Source organism: Paramacrobiotus metropolitanus, unplaced genomic scaffold (assembly GCF_019649055.1).
Source record: "Paramacrobiotus metropolitanus isolate TYO unplaced genomic scaffold, Prichtersi_v1.0 Parri_scaffold0000009, whole genome shotgun sequence".
Classification (NCBI taxonomy): domain Eukaryota; kingdom Metazoa; phylum Tardigrada; class Eutardigrada; order Parachela; family Macrobiotidae; genus Paramacrobiotus; species Paramacrobiotus metropolitanus.
The window spans coordinates 94,875-120,544 of record NW_026570229.1 but is presented as its reverse complement, the minus strand read 5'-3'; positions in this window follow the sequence as shown (position 1 = coordinate 120,544).

The window sequence follows — 25,670 nt, the reverse complement described above, 5'->3', positions numbered from 1 at the left end:
GGAAGACTCAGCAACAGGAACTGTTCCCTCCACAATTTGTAGCGCACATTCCGAAATAGCATCTATTAACGTATCTTCCGAGTTTTTTATAATTGCTTTTGCAAGCTTTGGTCCGCTTTTTGCAATCGACGACAACAAGTCGATATTTGAAACCGTCTTGCTACGTTCCATCATGCCGGGACAAATACTTCAGTACAACGGCTAGAATTTTCCCCCAAAATTGCAGTCTTTAAACGAAAGCGATCGCTTGTAGTATGCTGTAAATCTATGACTATATAGCCATAAGGTCGTTCAAATGCCGCGTTCACTGATTCTATGAAATATTTCAACTTATGGGGGAAAAGCTGCCGCCCCAGAATTTGTAGTTGCTGACGGTCTTGTGGGTTTTTAAAACATATGATTATTTTAGCGTTCAGTCTGATGTCGCGGCCAAAACTTTGTTTAAAAAATAAATTCTGCGTCAGATATATGACTGTGGTATTCGAATGTCTTCCGCCGTTACAAAACAGTTGAGCCACATGCTTGCTGGTGGAATCTTCCAAGTGAAGATCATCGATTACGCAAAGGATAACATGAGATTTGTCAAAAAACTTTGGTTTTGAGATTTCGTCTGGCAGTCCTTCAATAAAATTGACCGGAAACCCTTCTTTGATAAGTGTATCATATAACGGCTGATATTGTTTGTAAAACCAAAATATCCGCTCCGGGGTTTTCGATAATTTATTGTAACGTAAAATGTTAGCCACAAAAGTCGTTTTGCCACATCCAGAATTACCACTAATAAGAACAGAAGTTGGGTGCATGAAATGGTCACTGAGCTGTGCTTCCATTTCCTCCAGTCAGCATGCGTCGAGTTTCATTGAACATAAATGAAATTAAAGGCATAATGATATTATGCACAGGAAATCTGTCAGTAACTTTGAGCGTAATGACAGTAACAATACGTATAACATGCGAAAAAATGAATGGAATGGCGTAAAAGAGGGCCCAGAACAGAATCCCCTTCGAGTTCCTTTCGACGACAGGAATTGGAGGTGGAGTTTCCGGATCCATTCTAATTCAAATATACATACAATTTAGAATTCGGAACTATTGAAACTGATAAATGAGAAATAACAAAAAAAACGGTATCGCACGATCTACCTTATTCACAATCGCTGTCAACGATCTTCATGTCCGGAGGAATTCCGCTCATTTCGTCTCCCCAGTCTGGATTGCATGGCGGGGCGATTGCGCCATCCTGAAATCCCTCGTCCTCTTCTTGTAGATCTTCCGGTTGCGTAGCGGGCGGTCCATGGCCGGGCTTCAGAAGCTTCATTTTCTCAAACTTGTCGACACGCTGATAGTAGTAATCGAATTTAGGCAGTTCATTCGCTTCATCCAAACCAACTCCCATGACGCATTCGCTCCAGATCTTGACACCAGTACTGTCGGGACACTCCACCGTAATGACTTGCTGAATCTTATATCCGTAATTAGGATGGTCGCGTCTCCATTTCTTCATGTAGCACTTCAAATAATTGCGTAGCCTACCATGAGCCAAATCTCGTATGACGCGGCGCCATTCGTCTTCGTTTGTAATTCTGCACGACAACTGTCCTCCGGCCTGGAGACTGCATTTCGCTGGCTCCAGCGGATACAAAGCGAATGCAACTTCTCCCATAGGACTTTGATGAAACCAGTCATCTCTAGTAAACTGCAGGCGCACTCCAATTGTGATATCAGGAAATAACTTCTGCGCTGCAGTGAATCGATCCTTAAGATGGTTGTAGACGGTCTGCAAGACGTTGAGATCTTTCGCATCAAGCTGTGGGTAATAGACTATTCCATTTTTCATAGTACGTGGACCAGGTCCAATGGGAAAAATTGCGTGAGCGATTTTTTCCATAGACATGATTGCGGAAATGTTGCACTTACACGTGAAAAATATTGCCAGAGATAGGCTACTGAAAATCTTCAACTGATCGCTAGTTGATTGTATTAACAGACGCTTGCCAATTTCTAGATGATGCTGATGTGCATTATCGTGAGTATGGCTTTTCTGGTTGGCTGCCACGCAGGAGGCTGGATTCCCTGCTACAAACACTGCCTCTGCGACTACCAGGAAGGCGTGGTCAACTGCGCAAACCGCCGTCTCACTGCCATTCCTTTACCGGCTGAGCCAAAAGCATGGGTGAAACACGTATTGTTCAGCGGAAATCGGCTTTATGCAGTGCCCTACGCCGGATTAACGGTTGCGTTTCCACGATTGGTGTACTTGGATGCGCGCAGCAACCCTCTAGTCGATTGTACTGAGCCAGCCTCCGTCAATTTCATCGTGCTGACTGACTGTGTGCCGCGCACAACGGATCGGCCAGGAAACAAAAGTCCAAATTTACCGAAAAACAGTACGCCGACCACAGCCAGTCGAAATGTGACTCTTACGTCTTCCACCGCGGCATCAACCCAGGACGCGGACTCCGATTTTACCATTCCCAATATTATTTACTCAATTATCGGGATTACGGTTTTTTGTATTCTAGTGGCTAGTTCAGTTGTGTTTGTTAGCGTCGCTGTGTTAAACATGCTCCCGGCGGTTCTAACGACAATGTTGAGCTGTCAGTGCTGAACGAGAGTGTAGAAGACAGCCCACGAACTGAATAGCTCGCACAGTCTCCCGGTATTTCTTTGCGTTCTGTGATCGTTATCTGAAATTCTTTTTGTTTTTCGTGATTGCAACAGACTGCTATTATTTTGTTTGGTCTCTGCGGTTGTGATTGCTGCACCTGCGAGTCGATTTCTGTATACATATATTAGCGCTGTGTACAAAGATGGAGTTTAAGACTGAATTTAACTATTTTGTTGTTGGAAACAATAAATAAACATGGAACCACGTTTTTCGAAAAGCAACAGTAAACTCGAAATTACCCTATTGCGGAGTATCGTTTACCGTACAAAATCGAAATTTTATCCCACTGACGAAATAAAAACGTACAGAACGCTGATAATAATTGGTTTTCATGTTCTTGGATTTTAGGATGTCTGACGAGCCCATTGTGGAGAGCGTGGAGCAATCGGACGCCGATGCCGAATTGGAGGATGCCCAGAGCGGGGCGGAGTCAGTCCACGACGCGAGCGGGACGGCTGCCGATGGAAACGAGGCGCTGAAAGAGCCTGTGGAAGGGAGCGGAGAGGAGGATGTGCAGCTTGTGGCGGTGGAAGAACTGGTGGAGGAGAGCGCTGAGGAAGCAGGAGGGGTCGGCCAGCCCGTAGCCCCGTCGCCGCACAGAGGGACACGGGGCAGAAAGCGCCCCACCACCGGCATAATGGACTCCAACGACGAATACTCTGACGATGAGGATCGCCAGGAGAAACTGCGTTCGGAGATGTTGGAGGCAGCAGAAGACGACTCGGACAAGGATCGGCTGTATTCCGATGCCGATGATGAATCTTCGTCTTCGGATGAAGATGTACGCAAGAAGAAGAAGAAGGTTTTCACCCATAAGCGCGCGTTGGGAGAAGGATTGCCAAGGTAAGATTTTTCGATTTTATTAAACAGTTTCACCTAGCAAACGTTGTACCATGTATCAACCATAATTTTTCAAAATTTCAGAAATTCTTCTTCCGAAGCGGAATCCGCCATGAATTCTGCTAGCGTTTCGCGTTTCCATGGGCCCGCAGTGCAGGACAATGAGTTAGAGTAAGTAATTCTTGCTTAGTTTCATTTTTCGGAAATGCATAGTAACTGGAATACATATGTTACATGCGTATCACTTACTGAACATTTTCGAAATTTATTTTTAGTGATCCGTTTGATGATATGGAGGTGGAGGAGGAGGATGCGGATGAAGAGGAAGCGCCCCTCATGATAAAGATTGGGAAGTTTGTATCAACAGCGTTCAATAACCCCAATGCCGAGCCGATCGGAGACGCACCAGCAGACGAGCAACGGGACATCTCGATCGACTACGATGGCGCCGTTGATGATGAACCGCCTCCGGCATCTTCGTCCCGTGCGAAGCAGCGCAAGCGCCCCCCAACAGCCAAGCAGGGAAAGAAGCCACGAGCTCGTCCTGGGGTGAAGGCACTGAAAGAAATTAAGCAGCAGCAGAAAATGACCAGCCTGATCATCCGCAAAACTCCGTTCCAGCGCCTGGTCCGAGAAATCTCCCAGGAAATTAAGGAAGACTTCCGTTGGAACGCGGCGGCTATATATGCCTTACAAGAATCGGGCGAGCATTTCCTGATTGATATGTTCGAGAAATGCATGAAGGCCGCCCCCCACGCCAATCGCGTCACGATCGACAATCGGGACAGAGCGCTGGTGTCGTTTTTGACCGACCAGTTCAAGCTGCCCCCTGCAGAACCCCCTGCTGCACGACCACCTCCACGCGCCCGTGAAAACCCACCGCCGTCTGCTGCACGCCCTGCTCCACGCAGCCGCAAAACCGCACAGCCGCCGTCTGCACCTCAGCCTTCTGCCCTAGCCGCTGACTCCGCTCCGGCTCCTGAACAACAGCCTTCCGTGTCTGCCCCTGCCGCTGCTCCGTCTGTCGATGCCACCGCGGCCAATGCTTCCACTAGCCGGGAAAACGAGCCTCGGGAGGATCACGGTAGCTCGCGTTTGAACCAGCCACGCTGCTCTCCGCGCCGTAGCCACCCGACTGAGAAGTAGCGGATGGTGTGTGTGTGTGTGTTCTTGTGTGTGGGTGTTTTTCATCTCTGCAGCTGTTATTGATGGTTTTTTATTTCATTTCATGTATGTCCCATGTCTGAACACTGGATTTTGATTGTTTTTGTTCGAGATTCATCGCGGGTAGGTATTATGATCACACAATCCCATTTTTTTCTTTTATGCTTATATTTTCTGGTACGTGTAACTACGTATGCAATCTGTATTTTTAATGAAACTGCGTAAGGTACGGAACTTGGATGTGTGCCGTTACTTTTTACACTTTCAAACTACAAATGCGATGCGTTCAATAAAATACCATGGCATCTGCAGCTTGAAATTCTAAAAAGCGGTACTTTTTCGAACAAAAAACAACTGTACACCTACAAAAAACACATAATTACGTAGAAAAAACATAAAAAAACTAAATAAAAAACTAAATAAAATTTGTAATTGTTTTACGAGTATACCTGTAATTAGTGTACAGTATTACATAACGTATAATTAGCCACAATTAGTGTACACCTGTAATTAGTGTACGGTTACGCTCCACTACACTACATAATTATACGTTACGCTCGAATGCACGCACGTCACGCATGAGCGCACTAATTATATTTAATTATAGGGTAGAGTACAATAGATAGGGTCCAAACTCCCTGCCTAATCTACTGATATTCTATACAAGGAATGTGAACATACGTGTGGAGTGATCAAGGCGTTGGAGCCAAGCCGTGTGATGTCAGCCGTTTTGCCCGCCGTAATGGAACACTGTTCCGAGACAAAGACAGTCTACGCGTGCGTGACAAGTAGCACCTGCTGGATTTCGTGTTGGGAGAACGTGAGACATTGTGCGATACGGCGTTGCCAGATATGTATACGGTCATTGGTGAGGCCGGGATGCATATGTATGTACTGGACAGAGATGGTAAACTTTTCGAGGAATTGTCTACGCCTGCCTCTACAAAGATATCTCCACGCCGGAAGTCGAAGAAGACTACGAAATTTCCGACAATTATGGTGAAGAAACGTGGTAAGCCACGTGGAAAGCGAGGATTCGGAACTGCATCACCGACCGGATTCTACGACTACAGTAGTCAAATACATAATGGATCGAAGCCAGCACCGCCAACACTGAGTCTTCAACAGATAATACCTGCTCACATGCAGTATTTGTCTGATAACGTCGTGGATCATAAGAATGAGTTTGCGAATGCTGTGAATAATTTGCACTGCCGGTTGAATCGAAACCGCATTGTAGATTTATCTACGCTGTCGACTATTTCTGGAATTTTAGCTGCGCGAAGCATGGAAATGTTGAACTGTCAAAGTCTACAGGTTTTTGGGACAGCTTGCGTAATTCGCCAGTGCCGCCAGTTGGATTTTTTGGTTGCGAATGATAGCCACTGCGTGCCACAGCCGCGCGCCGACGACTGGTCAATATCGTCGGATGGCTACTTACTAGTTCCATATCAGCCATGCCTCTGGAAGACGAGTATTGTCAACTTTAATGGGATGCCTTACGAATCTCGGAATGGACAATTGATTCGTGTGAAACCGACAAGGAAGTTGGAGCGACACATTTTAGCTCACCATTCTCGACAAAGCGTGGATGTATCTGGAGTATTTCTACAGTCAGCGATGGATAAGGAACATTCGCTTACGTTTTCGCTTCTCGGACAGTTAGCGGGAACGATGGAACAGCAGGGCATTGGAGATGTTGGAATTTTAGTTGAATAGGCTAGTAAAACCGGCCAGATTCGTGACATAATTAATCGCATTGCTTGGCTTAAGAGTTTAGGCGGCAGCATAATCACTGTAGTGATTGTGGTTGAGATAGTGTAAGTAGTAGGCGGGATAACATACAGCTCCTAGTGGTCATCTAGCGTAGTTGTGACAATAGTAGCCAACTCGGTATTTTGACCGGGTGGAGGAAGAAGGCCCGGGGGTGTTTGTGTAATGTTCTGTCACGTGTAATGTAAGTAACTACTGCTCGTGATACTGTTTGAGTGGACCGTAAAGTTATCGAAACACAACGCTAGGAAACAGGACCGTCTTGAGTTTTATTCAGCAAACTTGATTATAAAAATATGTGTAACTACGGCAACAAAGTTTTAGGTCGCGACAACTTTTTGCGTTTTACATAGTACTCTGGGGCAACCGCTGTAAAGTCAGCTCCATAACTATAATCGAGCCGATGGAAACGTTTACCGCTGAACTCCATACTGGCAACCAAACCGATCGGTTGTTCTGCTGGCCACTTCATCAGTTTGGCATACGCTGCAAAATGAACTGGAACATACATGTAGAAATTTGCACGAGCAGTAATGTATATACAGTATATGTACAAGCCTGTCGACAAATTGAGCATGTCTAAAACCAAAAGAATGACGAATACGTAATTTACTCGTTATAATTACGTACTCGTTTCCTCATATTATGTACACAACAATGTAATGGTGCAGTATACTCAATAAAGCGACAGTAGCAAAAGAATGATAGGAATGTACGGGTTACGCATGAAATTTCAGCGCATGCGCATACTCTGGCGCGTTATCCAATAATTTTTAAACACACCTGATATTTTAATGAAAAAGCAAAATAATTTACTGGCGAAAGGTAGCTAGAAAACTGCTGATGGAGTAAGCAAAATGAGACTGCGGTGTGTATCTGTGTAAAGCGATAAACTCAGTGTACGAACCATTATTTAAGCGTCAAACTAGTACTAATATCGCTCTACCTGTGCCTTTACATGGTCAATTTGTCAATCAGCTGGTGCATCATGCAACAATTTTTAATAATGGTAACGTGCACTGCGTCATACCTCCATAACGACTCGTATTATTCTCGTACTTGTAGCACCCAAGTCCGGCTTCGTTGACGAGTATGGCACACAGGATTTCGGGCGCTTTGACCGAATGCGACGTTTCAGCAGTTTGCAGTGCGTGGTAAAGGAGCTCCAGTTCCCGAAGTGTAAACTCAACGCATTCACGATCTTGGATACCCATGATACAGTAACAGAAAACTGTTCCGGATGCCAAAAACATCGTAGCCACTCCACAAGCAAACTCGAAGGTTACAACCTGTGCACAACAAACAATAAAAAGATGACTTCTTAAGGAATGGATGTGGTTAATCAGTTCATGATTTGTACCCGTACATTTGTTTGCGTATCATACGTATTCATCTGAATTGGTTTTGACCAGCCGTCGAGAGTCGGCTCATGATGTAGCTGTGCGCATTTATTCACCAGTTTCAACTGTTCCACAAATTGACACCAGTCTTGAGCGAAACAGCTGCCGCTGCTATTATAATGATAGGCGACTACGAATAGAAGAACAAAATCAGTGAAATTCTCTAGAGTTAGCAGAATAGTGACAGTAACCTTTACTGAAACGGAATTTAATTTCATGGTCCAGCCATAAAATAAAAATGCAGCATGTCTATAAATCGCCAGCACTGGGTTCGAACAGAAGTGCACACGGGTTCTGACACTTTAATTAAGGTAACAGAGCAACATACCGTTGTTCAGAACGACAGAGAGCGTATAGTGCCAGGAGCTTCCGGCCATGCAGTAAAAGGGCACGATCACCAGACTGGCCCTCATGATCTGGTTTAATGCTTCCGGATCACTCAGGTTTGCGTCTCCGATCATATCGCAGAGCTTACTGGGCATTTTGGCCAGACCACCCAAATTCTTTATAGCATTTACACCGAAGTACACGACCGTATTTGTACTGTTTGTCCCCATGATGACACAGCGAATGATCATGTCGATATGCTCGACATATGTTGAAGGAAAAAGCGGCTTAAAACAGTTGGTAAAGATGTGGCTTATCTCCAGTGCCCTTTTACGACTGTAGTCTCTTTTGTATGTTTCGAAATATTTTTCGACGACTTCAGTAACGTTCACGCATAGATCTGCGTTACCTGCATACAAAGGATGGAATACTTCTACCGCCGAACAGAAAACTGTTTTACACCGATCATTCGATAAGCACTTATTGGTAAAGGAACTTAGAAGTTCTTTTGACTGCGCCATTTTTGTACACCTGATGTTCACAAACAGAATAAAACAAGGAAAAGTTAAATAAGAGAAAATTACAAAAGTTCATGTGTTTGAATTTAGTGTTGCTTGGGAACGTAACCTTCAGGTAAGATTTTGTTTGTTCAAGTTACAGACAACAGAGTTCAGTAAGTGCAAAAATCGAAGTATCAAAAGCTAAAAGCTTAACTTACGTTTTATTGAAGAAGTCGAACAGTAGCAAAAAGAAACGTAGCAGCTGTTTACGCACAAGTAATATTACGAGTATAATAATAAAGTAACTAGGAAATACGTACTGCGATTGTTTGCAGACAGTTTCTTGTTATGTCAGTCCTTTCTGTTCACGTTTGATTAACACTATAATATTCACATGCTACAAAAAAATTCAGGACTTTGTTTACACTCTGCAAAAGTAATAAAACTGCACCATGAGTTATCTTTTTCTGATACTGTTGCTGTTATATTTGTAAATATTTTAAAAAATACCGTGAAAGAAGAGATTTTACCAGCATTTTCAGAGAAGGCAAATTATAAAAGTAAAACCGTAAATCACTTAGCAGTTATTTACGACGCGGAGGCACTTTCGACGTAATGGCTCCTGGTGCTGTATGGCATACTCTGATGGAAGGCCGCACTTCGATGATGTTGATAAGCGTATTCCGTGATGAGATCTACAAAAATAAAACATAAATGTTTTCATGACAGTAGAAAATATAGGAAAACATGACAAATAGAAGAAAGTATTACTTCTTACCACGCAGGTTCAAGATGCAAATGAGTCGCAGATCAGGGGAGCCATTCAGAATACGGGTTGTTAATCGCAAGAGGTTTACCAGTTGGGACTCCATTTGGTGGTGGCGGTTCCCCATCGCAGCCGTCTGATAATACGGTTGCGGTTGTTGAGAGAAGTAGGTGATAGTGTGGTTCGTCGGTGGAGACTCGGGTGAATCAACCAGAAGGGGTGAAACGTTCGGTGTTGGACGTACGTAGGGGGAACTGGGGATTCTGATGACCTTTGTGCTACCGGGAAAGACTCGGGGAAGACAGGATGGTACTGGGCGACGGCGGGCTGGAAATCGGTGAATATATGACTCCATTGCCTCGGCCACCCGAGCCGCGGTTCTCGGGGACCGGTGTACCACTAAGGCCTGGGAAGATGAGGAATGTATGGCACGAGCCCACTGGGGGATTTCCCAATACGGAGGAAGGCTTAAAGAGCTGAAGACTGGTTGACCACTGTGAAGGACTGGCAGGAGCGGTACGGTGGCGCTGGCTCTTGGTGACACTACGGTTGATGGTACGGCAACTGCTGCTGACATTGGTCTGAATGGACTCACCGTACGGGAAGCTGCTGACAGAGGGAGCTAGAACGTAGCATTTGGAGGAACTCTTGCGTCAGGTGAAGGTTGGCAGAAGAGTGCAGTGGAGGATACGATGGCACCTAATAAACTAACCTCGCGGTGGGGGGCAGTGGGTGGAGACCCCGTGGTGGAATGCGGTACGGTATCGGGGGGCGATGGTGGATCGTACGGCGAACATATGGACGATGAAATGGCGCGTTGCGATTCTCCATGGCAAGGACGGTTAGGACACCGAATAGCGTGAGCAAGACTACTGTATACATCTTGTACTAATGTGGCTAAATTGTTCTAAGAAACAACAAACGGACTGAAAATCTCACCCTCGGTTGATTCTTTATATACCGGGAGAGATAACCGAAACCGATTATTTTTTTACGAGATAATCGGTTTTGATTACCTGCACTTGATGTTGCTTTGCACCAGATAATCAAGAACGATTATCCCTAAAATTGAGCCAAAATCCTGGAGGATATAAAAGGTCACCAGAAACAATGACACTTTGTGACCTTTTGTTTTCACATATAAGATGGATGAACTAGATGAATTTTTTGCATCGCTTAACGGTACGGTAAATGATCCGCCTTCCTCTGGCAACGCAGGGGGAGGAATTGACTACAATTGGCTGGATAACTTATGCAGCGAAATTAACGAGTCCTTGTGCTCTCAAGAACCTCGTACAGCACTCGCTTTGCCTTCGGCCAACCCGGTTAATCACATCGTTGAAGAATCTGCTACGGATTATGATTGGTTGGATGAATGGATGAAAGAAGTGAACGTATCAAACTTTCCAGAATTAGGTAAGGCCTGGCAGCAGCAATAAGATAATAAAAAACAGTTTCCTTAACACCCAACAGGTAATAATAATTTCAGTAAAAAATATTTATTATTATTAAATCCTTCACAGGCGATTTTTCTACCATCAGTTTTGAGTTTTCAGGTGATTCGGATGCACCAGCCGATACCACGGACGCTACGTTTCTGGCCGATCAGAACGGAGGGCAACACAACAATGCTGCAGCATTTCAGCAGCAGAACACCGTGGCAGAATTCTTCCATGAACGTAAGACCCACAATCCGATAAATAATACTAAATTAAACATAAAAAAATAGTGTCAGAGAATAATAATAGGATTAATAAAATATTATAAAATTTAAAAAACGAACGTATTACAAAAATTTTAAAAAATTATAAATCAAATTTTAAAGATGATAAGAATAAATAACAAAAAAACTGTCCTGTTTACAGAGCAGTACATGGACGTCGAGGAACAGTTTGCTGTAAGCTGTGCGCCTGAAGACCGGACTACGAGTAAGTATTATTAAATAAATATTCAGTCTTATGATTTATCTATCTGGATTTTTGTTTAGACAGCGAGGCTGTCTGCTACGATTTCAGCGCGCCGTCTACCGTCACCGTTGTGGACCAAGGGCAAGCTGGCGGAAATTGGGTGTCCGAAGCGGTCGCCCCGACGCTGATAGATCCTCCCTACCGTTTCTGGGTGCGGACTAATCAAGAAGCCAGCCATCACGAACTGATTCCTCTTCAGTTGCGCCAGGTTCCATGGGATGTGGAGGCGGAAAAGCTCCTGATGTACTTTGGAGGCGACATCAATTGAACTGGCTGGTTTAGCCACGCGATGTTGGTATTTTTCACCAAGCGCAGTATTCTAGAAATAACTCGAGAAGAGCTACAGATTTTGTCAGTTTGGGAGCAAAGACCTATGCATACGTCACCAACGAAGGGCAAAGTGTGGTAAAAGTTAAAGGATTTACCATTAATGGACGAAGTAGCGAAAAACTTAATTTTAAAGTGATGTTAGACATGCTGGCAAACCGCAGCGTTGTCAATGTGGATTATCCTGATATTTTGCAACGCAACAAGTCTGAAATGACTATTCATAATACGAGCATGGTCAAACGATTTCAAGTAACGTATGACAAAGGGCGAATAGTTGATGATCGGTATAATACCGTTCCGTATGGATACAAGGTTGCTCAGAGCATTGATTTATTGAATTCATGGATCATTTCCTAAATCACTTGCACCGCTTCCGGTAACGGAGCAGACTGTTGCAGTCCCAGGAAATTACATTTACCCGATGGAAAAAGCACTGCACGGCCAACGTTCAGCTTGACGGCTAAACCGCTGAACAATTCAGGTGTATATTCCAAACGAAAGTACGTACTGAACTTTTCAATTATGCAAACAGTCAGGAAATGCATAATTACCAACAATATTTACTACACAGTAGTTAGTAGCAGTACAAGTAAAACCAATACTAGCCAGAATTTCGGCAAAGTGCTGCACTAGCTCGCGAGCTTCAGGCTCAGACCGCGCGCTATTAACGGTAATCTTACCATTGCGGTACAGCTGGCAGTGAGCTTTGTAGGGCAAAAGGATTCGCAGGAGCAGTCCGGAAAACTTTTGGGGAATGTACTGTGCCATCGGAAGAAGTTCTTCAGTTTTCCTCAGGTTCAGGGTAGTGTTTAAATCCGCAAAGGCCACAACATTGGTGATTTTGAGCATCGCAGCGGTACCACAGGGCGAATCGTACGGCTTTGCGTAAAGTCGAGACGGGGAGCGAGGTAAGCCTATGATACGGTGGGCAGCCCAGGGATTCCAAATTTCTTACTTCCGGTAAGTACTGTTCTAATAACCGGCACTTTTCAAGCCCCTTGGCGAAAAAGCGCACTTGGCTGGGTCGCCATATTCGTCGGAAGATGTCCTTAAGGCGCAGGTCACTTGATTGTGTCGATATTCACCCTCCGTGTTCCACAGTAATCCGTGTGAGCGGCGCGCTTGTCTTTTCAGTTCGGCCATGTGCTGGTTAGCAAAACGTGGTAGCGTAAACGTGTACAGTTTCTGTTCCGCTTTGTCCGGGCAGTAAATGGCGAGCTGTTTAATATATTTACCACCATTGATAACGAACCAGTCGGTATCCAGTATGCATGGCGTAGCCATTTCTACTACAATAAAGCAGCAAAAAACAAAGTGAAAGAATTATTCAATAAAGCAACCAAAACAAGCTTACATTTGTGCAAATGATGCGTTTCGTTTCAAGACCTGATTCATCACACTCGTACTTGCAGTACTGAACACATTTTGTACTAGTAGAAGTAATTAGAAACGATTATCTTTTGTACATAATCGAAACCGATTATACAGATAATCGAAACCGATTATACAGATAATCGAAACCGATTATACAGATAATCAAAACTGTTTATACAGGTAACTAAAACCGTTTATACAGATAATCAAAACCGATTATACAGATAATCAAAACTGGTTATATAGATAATCGAAACCGATTATACAGTTAATCAAAACCGATTATACAGATAATCAAAACTGGTTATACAGGTAACTAAAACCGATTATACAGATAATCAAAACTGGTTATACAGTTTATAAAACCGAATATACAGATAATCGAAACCGGTTATATAGATAATCAATACCGGTTATACAGGTAACCAGAACCGATTATCTTCTGTACGAGTAGAGGTAATCCAAAACGATTACCTACGTCCTCGCGAAATGTGGAAGTACGGTTACCAAGCAAGCGGCGGTGACCCTATATAAAGTCGGTGCTGTAGCGTAGTCTCACGACCAGTTGTTTTTACTTTTCTTTCCTAACTTTGATTTCTCCACCATGGAATTTATGGATCTGTTGACATCCCAACGACCGCCAGCCGCTGCCATCAAGCCCAAACGCAAAGGTCAAGAAGAAGGAGGCAAGTCGAAGGTGAAGAAGATCAAGCCCGACAACCTACCAGTTACGATTCCTACGCATCCGCGGTTTCCTTTCACGCAATTGGGGAAGCCGTTGTACCGCTTGGGCAACGACAAGTTCGTCTACGTGGGACCGAACAGCGACGGGAAGATCAGTACGATTTTTGTGGTTTTTGGAGAATGGAAGGAGCAGTCGGACAATTCCTGGAAAGCCAGCTACGGGAAGAATGTCTCGCTGTCGAAGACCGGTTTTCTCCGCTTGGACGCACTCATGCTGACCGAGAAAGCCGACATGGATGAAGCGGCCCGGGCCAGCGCAGCCGGAACCGGACGCCTGACACCACTGTATTTGTTGGACAATAACATGTACTTTGGTTGGAGCCGTTTCAATGGCACCAACGTAGCTACAATCCGACGTTTTGAAGTAAAGGGTGGCGATATGATTTCTACTCGCTACGGTATCTCTTTCGTGAACGATGCTATGACGGTCTGAAGAGTTTGATGAAGGACCTACAGCTGTTTAAGGACATTGCCAAAATCCAAAAAGAACAGCGTTACCCAGTCAAAGAAGGATTAGCATATCCCACGCTCTGTGAAAACATTGCCGAAGTATTGACGCCTTTGGTGAAGCAGTTGGATGATGGAACCTATAGCAGTTGTCTGGATGGTGACTATCAACCTTCCGACATCGAATGGAACGGAGCTGTGGAGCGGCTGTTGGAATTGCGTATGGTGCATGGTATCTTGTTTCGACTGGAAAAGCTAGGGATGGGACAAGCTATTGATTTGGACGTTGCTAATTATTTGGCTAAAAATGCTGAATCCATTCGTGCCAGTTTTGGGGCTAACATTTGTGCCGATTATTACTGAAGTGTTGTTTTTTCATCTGCTCGTACGAATAACGGAAACGGGTCGGTGAATTTTTTATTTTATTAAGCGCTTGCACATTTGTCGGAGAAGAGCTCCATCCACCATGGTTGTATTAATGTTGAAAAAAGAATTAACATACTGGCAAACCATTTTGTCGTTGCTTATTCGGCTATCCGTAAACAAACGCACAATATTTTGCACCGAGCGCGAAGCGCGAGGTGCTGCAATAAGTCTTCGTCAAGAGCATAAAATTTGTCTGACGCCACGAAGAGCGTACGTCACGCTTTTCCAATTCCACAATCCCAATACTATTTTTCCAAAGTTTTCCCGTACGAATCAAACATTTCCATTTTACCGGCCTGTTCCTGGTACAGCGCAATCCAATGTTCGTCTTCTGGGTCGGTATTCACTACACACGCTCCTGGAAAAGGTGCCAGTGTCGCTGGAATTTGATCGCCAGCGTAGACCCCACGAAATACGGCTGTTGTCTGAGGATTCCCATGGAGGGCCGAGGTAATTTCCTGTGTATTCATTATTGTAAGTCGCAATCAGCTGATTGCGGCTTGTCGATTTGCGATTGATTTCACTAATGCTGTCATAGACTAGCATGCACACCATCATAATGGTACTTTTTAGTGGTTTTCCGAACGACACGGAGACACTCAGGTTTCCCTGTTTTATCAGTGTCAGTGGTCCACGAACGGTATGTCCTGGAATCAGGTCGAATCCAAAACTGGTGTATCCGTCGTTATATTGGGTCCGATTGAACGGTAAGCCGCCTTGCAAGCTGGGTCGGTCTCCCAGTGTGTCCAGCAGCCCGTCGTAGCACTCCAAAGATAAATTATGGGTAAAATCGGCAGTGTAGGGTTTCGTAGGGTAGCTCTGGCCGTCCAGTTCGACACTGATCTGTGTAATGTTGAAGTGTTGGAAGTTGAAAGGATTTTTCTTTTGCGATCCGTGAAAGCCTTCGCTGTCTACAAAACCAATAAAGACAACCTTGGGAATTTGTCCAACTTGCAGATTGCTAATTACGGTGCTTTGAGTTCGTTGGGGGATGTCCGACACACGCATCACTACGCGTTCATTATGATACTTGACCATAATTTTCAACAGTTCTCCAGCGACGGCGGTCAGAAAGTCCGGTGATGGAATGTAGCGACGTACTGACAAACGCGCGTTACGGATAAATGGTTTGAAGGTCTTGGTGGTGTCCGTATCCCATACGCGTAGGGCAAACTCTGGTCGACTTACCACTAAGCGAATATTGACGGGAACACCGGTGCACAGCGGTTTGCTCTGATCAAAAAAGTCCGAAAACAGCTTACCGGAAAGCTGCACGTAGTGTCCCGCATTAAATAGTGCCGCTCGATCTTTTTCACCGTTATTGGCGGTTTCACTGTTGAAGGAACCCGGGCTATCGTAACAGAAAGCGGCTGATGTGAGTTGGCTTTGTTGGGCGTCCAGTGTGTGAGACAACAGTGATTCCAAGTAAGCGCGGTACGGGTAAAAAGTTGCGGCATCCGAGATCAGTCAGTTGGCTACTGTGACATGGCATGAGGAAAACAGGGAGTGCAGAAGGTTGTTAACTGGTGCCACTCCATCTGTTGTTGTGATCAGTTCCCATTTACCGGTGGTCTTACGGACTTTAATGCCCACTTCTACTTCCAGGATCATGTCCGCTAATGAAGAAATTGATGTCACCGACCGATCCGTTGTCCGTTAAGAAGATAGTGGGGTTGAGCTTCTCATGCTCGGTGCGCCATCGGTCCGTTAAAGTTGCCGGTAATGCAAAGAGTTGGTTCTCCAGCTGCATGGCCGGCTCCGAATTTTCCATCATCAACATGGCCATTTTTTTCAGAAGAAATCGGGGATATGGGTAGGAGGAATACGTTTAACTCGTTGAACTTTACGTCGAAATTGTCGCTTTTTTCGGACACCTTCACCTTCTTGAGAAGCAAATCGTTTTCCAGTGGCTGTTCCCGGACGCGAGGCTACCTTTTTAATAGCCCCGGTCGCCGCTTCTTGCAGGTGAGGGGTAGCCGCTTTAAGAGCGGCTTTGGCATGCGGTGCTGCTTTCCGTAATATGGGTTGAACAAATCCTGATAGCTTGGCAAACAGATTTTTCCAAATTTGGGGAAACCCCGATCCGTTTTGGAGTGTTCCTCGATACCGGATCAGTGCGCTGCCACCCGTTTTCCTATCGCCGGGGATCCGGCACGTACGCCACGAGAGGCATTCTAATATAGTCGTTGTGGTCGGAAATGCATCTTTACCAGAGATTTTCCGGTTCGGAACTTGACGTCGTCTCCCAGGTCATTGGCAATGGTCAGGTTAATGGTTTCGAAGTGTTGTCGTAATACATGGACGTAGTGCGGAATGTCGAATCTGGCCTCGACAATTTGATTGACTACTCCTCTAATAGGCACGGAACGCAAAAACTGCGCTGCGGTATCGCCGATCAAGCTGTAGTCGGCCACATCACTTCAAACAAACAGGCTTTGATTTCCTAGTAGGGTATTGACCAGTTGCTTCGAAATAAAGCTGATCAATTTGGGATTAGGAGGCTTGGTCCGAAATGATTGGTACTGGATACTGACGTTCTTCGTTTCAAAGGGAAATGGACCGGTCATTCCATTGCTGTTACTTTTCATTGGTACATCCGGTTTTAGTACATTATGTCCAAATCCCTGCATTTTCTGTAGGACTATCGACGACGGAGGAAAGACAATAGAAACCCGATCGTTACCAATATTCAGTCGGACCCGATGATTGGTGGCGGTCAGCTTTTGAACGGTGAAAACTCTGTCGGCAGTCAAGGCGCTCTTGTCAGCGTGTACTGTATCGTCCACCATGTACGATCCCACTTTGGGTACCAGTGAATTAATGGTTTTTAGTAGCAAATCGGCATCCTTGTAATTTCCAATAGGGATAGTGATCTCGCCGGTATGGACAACTTGGTCCGCGGCCTTCAAAAAATTCGGTTCATCCTTCTTTAATCTGAATTCTTTACGGAGTGCACCTCAATCTTTGGCTCAACTGGAGGAGTAAAAAAGGAGTTGAGGTACTGTAGTTCAACCAGGGCCATTTCCCATTTCCCTTTCAGTGTAATGAGATGCTTCAGTTTGGTCGTCCAATTGGACGGGGTGTTGCTGGGGTCCGTAGCCACATCGCTCGGCAGCGTCACGTAGAACGGTGCTCCTTCATACATGATGCCTTTATCCAGGAATCGTGTTCAGGTCCGTAACCTAACCACCGTACTAATATCTTTTCTCCACGGCGCTTAATAACGCGGTCGATGGTATGTTCCTTCTATTCCGGGTGCGATAATTTGGAAAGTTCGTGCTCGTAGAATGTTCCTTGGATAGGCTGGTCTTGGTAATCCTGTAGACGGTATACCGGTACTGTATGCGATATGACTTTACTAATGTAGAACACCTCTTCCTTAAATCGATACGTATAGCCTTTTTCCATCTTTGTTTTGTGCACCGCAATGCGAACCGCATAACCGACTTTGAACCGAGGTCGCCGGGTCTTATTTATAGGATACAGCTTGTTGAACTGCCAATGAATTGTGTTGTGTGTCGTCAATGGGTTGCAATCCATGGGCTCGATGTTTCGAATGGGTACACAAAAATATACGAGTACACAAATCTTGCAGTTTGTCAATGTACCGCGTCAACACTCGCGCTCGGAACAGACGAAACATCCGTATTTTGATGGTGTGAATGACGCGTTCGGTCATGGCACATTTTATGTCTTCGTTTTCCGATATGAAGAAATGAATCTTTTTTTCTTTCAGAAAAGTCTTGACGGTGGCGTTTACAACTTCGGTTCCTTTATCCTATTGCAGCTTCTCCGGTTTGCCGAGTTCATCAAAGGCCTGTGACAAGGCGATTTTGGTTTTTTTGGCCGTTTTGGTTTTCATTGGTTGAATGCTTAGCTTTTTGGAAAAGCAATCAATCAGAAAGAGAAGGTGTTTGAATCCGTCATTTTCTTTGGAATATTTTGACAAATCAGCCAGATCCGCTTGACACTGCTGGCGAAGGTTGGTCACTACGATCCGATTGCGCGCAAACCGCCGGCGATTTTCTTTGGTCTCAGTGTACACATCGATCTCCTGCAGAATCTCTTGTGCTTTCCGTCTGTTTGCTCTGGTCTTGAGACTTCTTCGAAACTTTTCTACGCCTCCAAGACCGCCGGGGTCGCGTGGGTTGAGGTATCGCTTCATTAGCTTCTCCATCCGCTTTGTTACAACAGGTGGACACGCAACTGATCTTAAATGTTCGGCATAATTGTAATACACTAGGCAGCAAGCTAGCCATTATGTCAGAGTAATCCACTGGATTCTGGACGAACCCGATCCTTTTTGAATAGTACGGGAGCGCAGCTTCCTCACACTGCCTTCAATCTGGTCCGCTTTTCTTTTTACCGCGATAAGGGAGTGGTGACCGGAAATAGAGGTCGCCGCGGTCGCTTGTATGGATAGGTTGGGTTCTCCGTCTCTTCGGGCTGCCGTTTCCGACCTTTCCGCGGTGCTGTCGGGGCAAACAACGCTATGAGCGCTGTTTTGGTTGGTCGCACTTCACCGCTGTCGTCTTGAAAATACCGCTTGCGTCCTTTCTTCGGCAGTGTTGGTGGAAACAAAGCAATGCGTGCTGCCTTTGGTCTCTTGCTGTCTTCCGTATCGTTTTCCAAGTCCCGCTTTTGGCCTTTGGTAGGTAGATCCGACGGAAATAATGGTTGTCGAGGCTGCTTAGCAGGCTTCGTTGACTCCTCAGTTTCTTCCAAAAGTTTACGCTTGCGAGGTACTGGATGTGTTGGTAGCGACGAAATTGTCGGCGGTCGTAGCGCAGGGTGTGCAGCGGCTACCGGCTGCTTTTCGGAAGCTATCGGTGGTGGTTGTGCGGCAACGTCAGTTGATAATTCCAAAGGATTTTCATCGGGTATGGCTTTTTGTTTAAGAGCGAAGAACCGTTCCAGAATGCTGCTTAACTGGCTAGCTTTCCCAAATTCGCTTATATCGGTTCGTTGCAGTGTTTTCGCCACTAGCGCATCCAACGTTATGACACTGTGAGCTTCTGGGGGCTCCTTGTTGATCTGGAGCTGGTTCTGCATCCGGTTCTCCATCACACGCCGTAATACTATGAAGAGTTCATCCATTACCGATCAACGATGTTAAAACTCCAGCAATGACAGGTAAGATGGCTCCAATGAATCCTCCTTGTTGAAATATTTTCCGTTACTCTTTGAGCGGATACCGGCGCAGGGCAATCAGCTTTAATGCTTTCCGATGGCGTTTACATTTTTCTGCCTGCGCTGGAGACAAATTCACAGTATTTTTAACAATGTTGACTGCGACCTCTTCCAGTGTTTTTAGTTGGGTCTTGGTCAGGTAGCTCATCAAGACCTTGCGCTGCTGCGGCTTCAGGTGTTGAAGACTAATTATCAAGGGTGCCAGAGCTTTCACGCGTTCGGACATTTTGGCAGGTCGATGGTACGGTTTCGGTCGAGATAAATACGCATCTGTTGATTCGGTAGCACGTGCGAACGAACCCCTAGATAGTCGAAGCAGTTGGGGCGTAAGTCCAAGACAGGCGGTTTATATGCTTCTGTTGTGACTTTGTTGTATAAGTCCACGAAATGCTTCTGTCCTGTTTGACGAGCCAATAAGGAGACCTGAATGATATCACGCACATTCTTAAATAGTACCAGGTACTGGGAGTTCAGCGTTATGTCCCGCATAGTCTTTCCTTGTTTGTACAGGTTTTGAAGGAGCATGATGACAGAAATATTCTTATGATGTAATCCACGGGTAAAGATTTCCGAGCACCGCACGTCTTTACACAGATCCGTAGCCAGGTCATCAATGACGACTGAAGTATGGTTGTCGCTATCGATAGATTGCACCACTGAGAAGAATTCATCCAAACCATGTAGGAACTGAACTTGTGCAACGTCTTTTCGTAGTTCGTCAAAACCTTTCTGCCACTGACCATAACAATATAGTATCCGAATTGGTGGGCGATCGAAAACCGCTGAAACTGTTTTTTAGCAACGTGAAAACAAACTGCGTTTTAACCGACATTGTAGGTCCACAAACACACATACCAAAAGGAGCGCAAAAGCGCGGATAATCATTTATTATTCCAAACATTTTTGATTTCGAAATAATTTACACCAGTAAGCTCGACGGCTTAAATAGGCTATTTATGCAAAAAACAATTTAATTTTTTAAAAAAACAGTTGACGGCAAAGCGGGCATTCCTGTACGCGACCAGCACATTCGGTGCAACAAATTGCATGCCCACACGGTGAAAAACAGATTGAAGCGTTTTTATTCAAACATACACTGCACTCCTTTTCCAGCTGACAGTTTTCGTCCAGTCGTGCTTCGATGGTTCGGGCCTTGATTTTATTTTGCCTTGCTCTCACGAGGTCCTGGATGCGGTTGAAACGTTGAAACCGTTGGACAACCTTTATTAGATACGTGTAATGCACACCTTCGTCCCTGGCGAGCGCCACCAAAAAATCCATTCGATTCATGCGCATGCTACCCGCCCACTTCAGTTTATCAATGTTGTGAAACCGTCGAACCTCCTGAAGGAATCGCAGGCCTTTCTTCTCCAATAAATATTCACGCCGACGTTCATATTTGGCGTGCTCGATCCACGGGTCGTCTTCGCGAGTCCACTGCATCAGTTTACGGCCGCAACAAAAGCACTGCACCTGATCCCACATTCCCTCCATGAAAAAGAACCCGGCATTTGCCATATCCATTGGGCGCTGGCTAATGACTTGCCCCGGCCATTTAGCGTACGTGGCAAGTCGATCGCGGTATTCCTTCATGGTCGGAACATACACCTCACCTTCCGCCACTAAAGCTGCGAACGGGCATTCGGGACTGATGCGACAGTGCTCGAACTTCGGTATGTCACCGATTATCCAATTGAAATGGACCATCCGGCACAGCACGCACTTTACTTCGTCCCCTTCTCCTGTGTAGATGAAACGAGCTTCCGCAAGGGACTGCGGTGAAACGTACGACAAGGGCCATTTGTCAAATGTCTTATGCGATCTTCCAAACTCATCTGTCGTTCGGCAGCCTGTACAAAAATGTCTATTTAAGGACTACGGTCGTACTCGTACTTTATCGGCTTCACAATGGCTAACTTGCAGCATATGATGTGCTTGGGTCGCAATGTTGAGCAAAAATGCGAAAAATTTCTTTTAATTAATTTGTACGTTCGTTGTGTTTTTTATTGTTTTCGGTACATTTATTGTTACGGACGGAATTAGAAAAATTCTACAAACTGATCACTGGAATAAACTTTACGGAATGGTACATCATGACTTACCGACGTAACGGCGGAACAAAAGCAGGTAGGATGACAATCACGAACGGTCATGTTAAATCGTGCACAGTAATTCATTGAAAAAACATTGCGTTACTGACCTTTGCCGATCTTTTTGGCTGCTTTATATATTATTTTGGGTATAATCAGAAACAATTATCTTTGATGGGATAATCGATTTTGGTTACTTTAACTCGTACGTCAGATAATCAGAACCGATTATACGTACTACCGTTACCATAGAGTACTAGCATAATCAGAAACGATTATCCTGTTCAGTATATAAAGGTAGAGCTGGCACTGCGTTCCTTGCAGTCTGTTTTTTCAAATTACCTCTTTTTCTTAATCGATAAATCGCTAAAAATGCCTACAACTTCTTTCGCTCACAAAGAGGTAGCTTACCGCAACTTATTTAGCAAGCTGAGCCCCGAAACACCGGAAATGGTGTTCGACGGGAAACAGGTTCCGCCATCTGTCCTTCCTGGGTTCGCCAAGTTCCAGGAAATGGAAAAGCTCAGCCTTATTGATTGTAATCTCTGGTCCTTGGAGGGGATGCCACGCCTGCCCAATCTGCGCGTACTAATGTTGGGCGACAACCACTTAGAAGACCAGAGCGTCATACCAGCGTGCTTCCCCAACTTGGAGAAGTTGTCCATTGTCTGGAACAAGCTAGGGCACCGCGTTGAATTGGAACCGTTGACGCGTCTTCCGAAGCTACGCGCACTGGATGTGGAAGGCAACGACCTATGCGAGTTCCGCGGCCACGATCGTTGGATGGTAGATATGTTCCCTCGGGTTAAGCAGTTCATCATCACCGCTTGTGATGTCGACAGCAATGAAGACGATAACGACGACATTTGCTGGTTTCTCAGCGGTAAGTCGATAGCTCTACTTTTGTAAAATCCTTTTATTAATACTACAATTGTAGACGAAGCCATGGATGCCGATAACGAGGAAGAGGATGAAGGCAATGCCTTTGAGGGACCTGGAGAATCGGTGCCGGAGGTCGTCACAATTGATTAGTGCCTGGAGACTGTAAGCGGATTTGTTTTCGCATCTTGGTTATTTTTTAAAGAAGATTTTTTTTTAAAAATAACTTTTATTTTTTCAAGTCACGAATTGGAATTTTTTATAATATTAATTCCCTTGGTTTTGTTTTAACTTATTTACCATTGCAAACTTGCTGGCCTGATATTGGTGTCGAACAATATCATTAAAAGTATTTGATTATCGTGGGGCGACGTGATAGTGCAAAGTATTACGATACAATTTTTTATTTTAAAACGAACACATAGATTAAGATAACCAAAAAATATAACACACACGCACACACATAAAAGTAGCTTTTTTTCTGATTCTGTTTTATATTATAAAGTTACGGCGTGTTTGGAAAGAACCAAACAAAACCGCCCATCTAAGTGTTAAATAATATACGTTGCCCAGTGACTGCGCATGATACATTAGATAATATGCAAAACGTACTAATATGTTATAAAACCCCCGGGCCTTCTTCTCCACCCGGTCAAAATACCGAGTTGGCTACTATTGTCACAACTCCGCTAGATGACCACTAAGAGCTGTATGTTATCCCGCCTACTACTTGTGTATGTGTGCTTACAGTTTAAGGTACATTTATTGATTTTCGGGTGTTTTCGCCGCATAGGAAATCGTGTGCGACCGCGACCGTCTATTATCGCTACGGCCAGTGAACTAACACCACTACGATCTGGAAACACAGGACAGGAGGAGCGTGTGAATGGAACAGCTCCAGCGGAAGTGCGCATGGAACTGGACACCCAAAGGGTCACTTACACACCGCGACCGGATTCTCGGGATGGATTCCGCGTCATTGGGAATACGTATTAGGACGATGAGGACGAGCGAGGACGTCGTCTTTAAGGAGAAGGCAATGTAACGCCGCGCGTTCTCTGTGCACGTGTACTTGTATACATACAGTACATATGCGCCTGCATAATATACCGGAAGTGGATCGATCGATTATCGCGTCGATTACGTCTTCAAGGGCGCTATCCCACATATATGCATATCCGCATGCATATTCCCTTATCTGATTAGGCCTAAGTGCCGATGTGAGTACTGTGTCATTAACCGTCACTTAGCGTGCATGTTGTATATGTACTCTGTACATGAGTTACTACCGTCTTAATGGAAACTGGGTGTGTTTGTGCAAGTGTTGGCATTTTATGACTTTCCATTTTATCCTGTGTGTTGAATCGTGGATTTTCTCTAATAAGTCTAATGCTTTTCTCAGTTGTGAAGTCAGCTCAAGTTTTGCTTTGGATGTGAGTTTAACATAATCGAATCTTTCTTGTTGTTGTCTTGTTAGTAAAGCTTACAAAAACCCCGTTGTCGCCGCCGTATCTTAGTGTACACGGTACACTGTAGATAGTTAGACACAGTAATTATCGATCCATCTTTATTCTCCCATTTCCCTGCGCGGATAAACGTTATCGCGCAGTCAGCAATACCATTACATATCCACCACGTGCTAAGACTAACAATTTGAAGGAACCGTATTTGCGGGGTGCTGATTCTACGGAATCACAAAAGATTACTACCGTCTCATGGTGGTGTTTACAAAATCTGGTAAAAATGCGCTACGCACAGTGACAGTGGCCCCCAAAGAATTGCGGCCCACATTATGTATTTCGAATGAATAAGCTGTGAGTCTCTCATCCCACAGATCTACGTTTTAACGGCATAAAGGACAGTGACATTACAGAGGATCAGCGGCAGCATAGATTAAGATTTCAAAGCCATCGGAATATGGCTAAAGCGTAATGTCTTCCTGGAAAAGCCATGGCCCATGGAAGCAAAGGAGATGTGATTGCCGTACATGTTAGCAGCCTTTCATTTATCGGTTTCAAACGGCATGATACTATGATGATCTGATAACGATATAGGTGAAACAAACTGAGCAATCCAACACTGAATCGATCGATATTGCGACCCAAGATCACCTATATAATGAGATTTCATTTGAGTTCGTAGTTCCAGTTTCCGCTCTTAAATTTTTATTTTGCGCTCTTCCAAGTCGAGGTCTTTCACGCGGACTTCATGGTTGCAGTTTTCCGCCCCAACCGGTAGTACGTGATGGACAGCAAAGTTTTGGTCGCTCGGTTCACTTTGTTGACTCAGCTCCTTTTCTTTCAGCTTACCCTGCTGTTTCAGTCTTTTTTCTTAAAAGAAACACATCGTTCGATCACAGCACGAAATCGCCATCGCAGTCTAATTTACTGCGATAGTACCCGGAGAAACTAAGAAAAGTAAGAAAATAGTGAAACTTTGACATGCAGTAACATTAGGCATTTTCAATTAATTTAGGGAGATTGAAATAATAATTAAACGTAAGCAATTTAAAATTGGTTGTACGATTTAAAATCGCTGTTTTATCGTACAATTCGCGGTAAGAAGTTTAAATTACCGGAATGCTTTGGGATAGGTTCAGTTGGTGCCACCAGATGCTTACAGAATGCAGGGCGGTCAAGTAAAAATTGGAACTGTACCAGTAAAACACTGTATATATCAACTTTTTTATAAAACTGTACAATCGTTCCCGATGGATAAACACTAGTTAAACGTAAAGGCTGTAATGTTTTTGGATTTCCTAGCCAATGTTGAATCGGCATTGTTG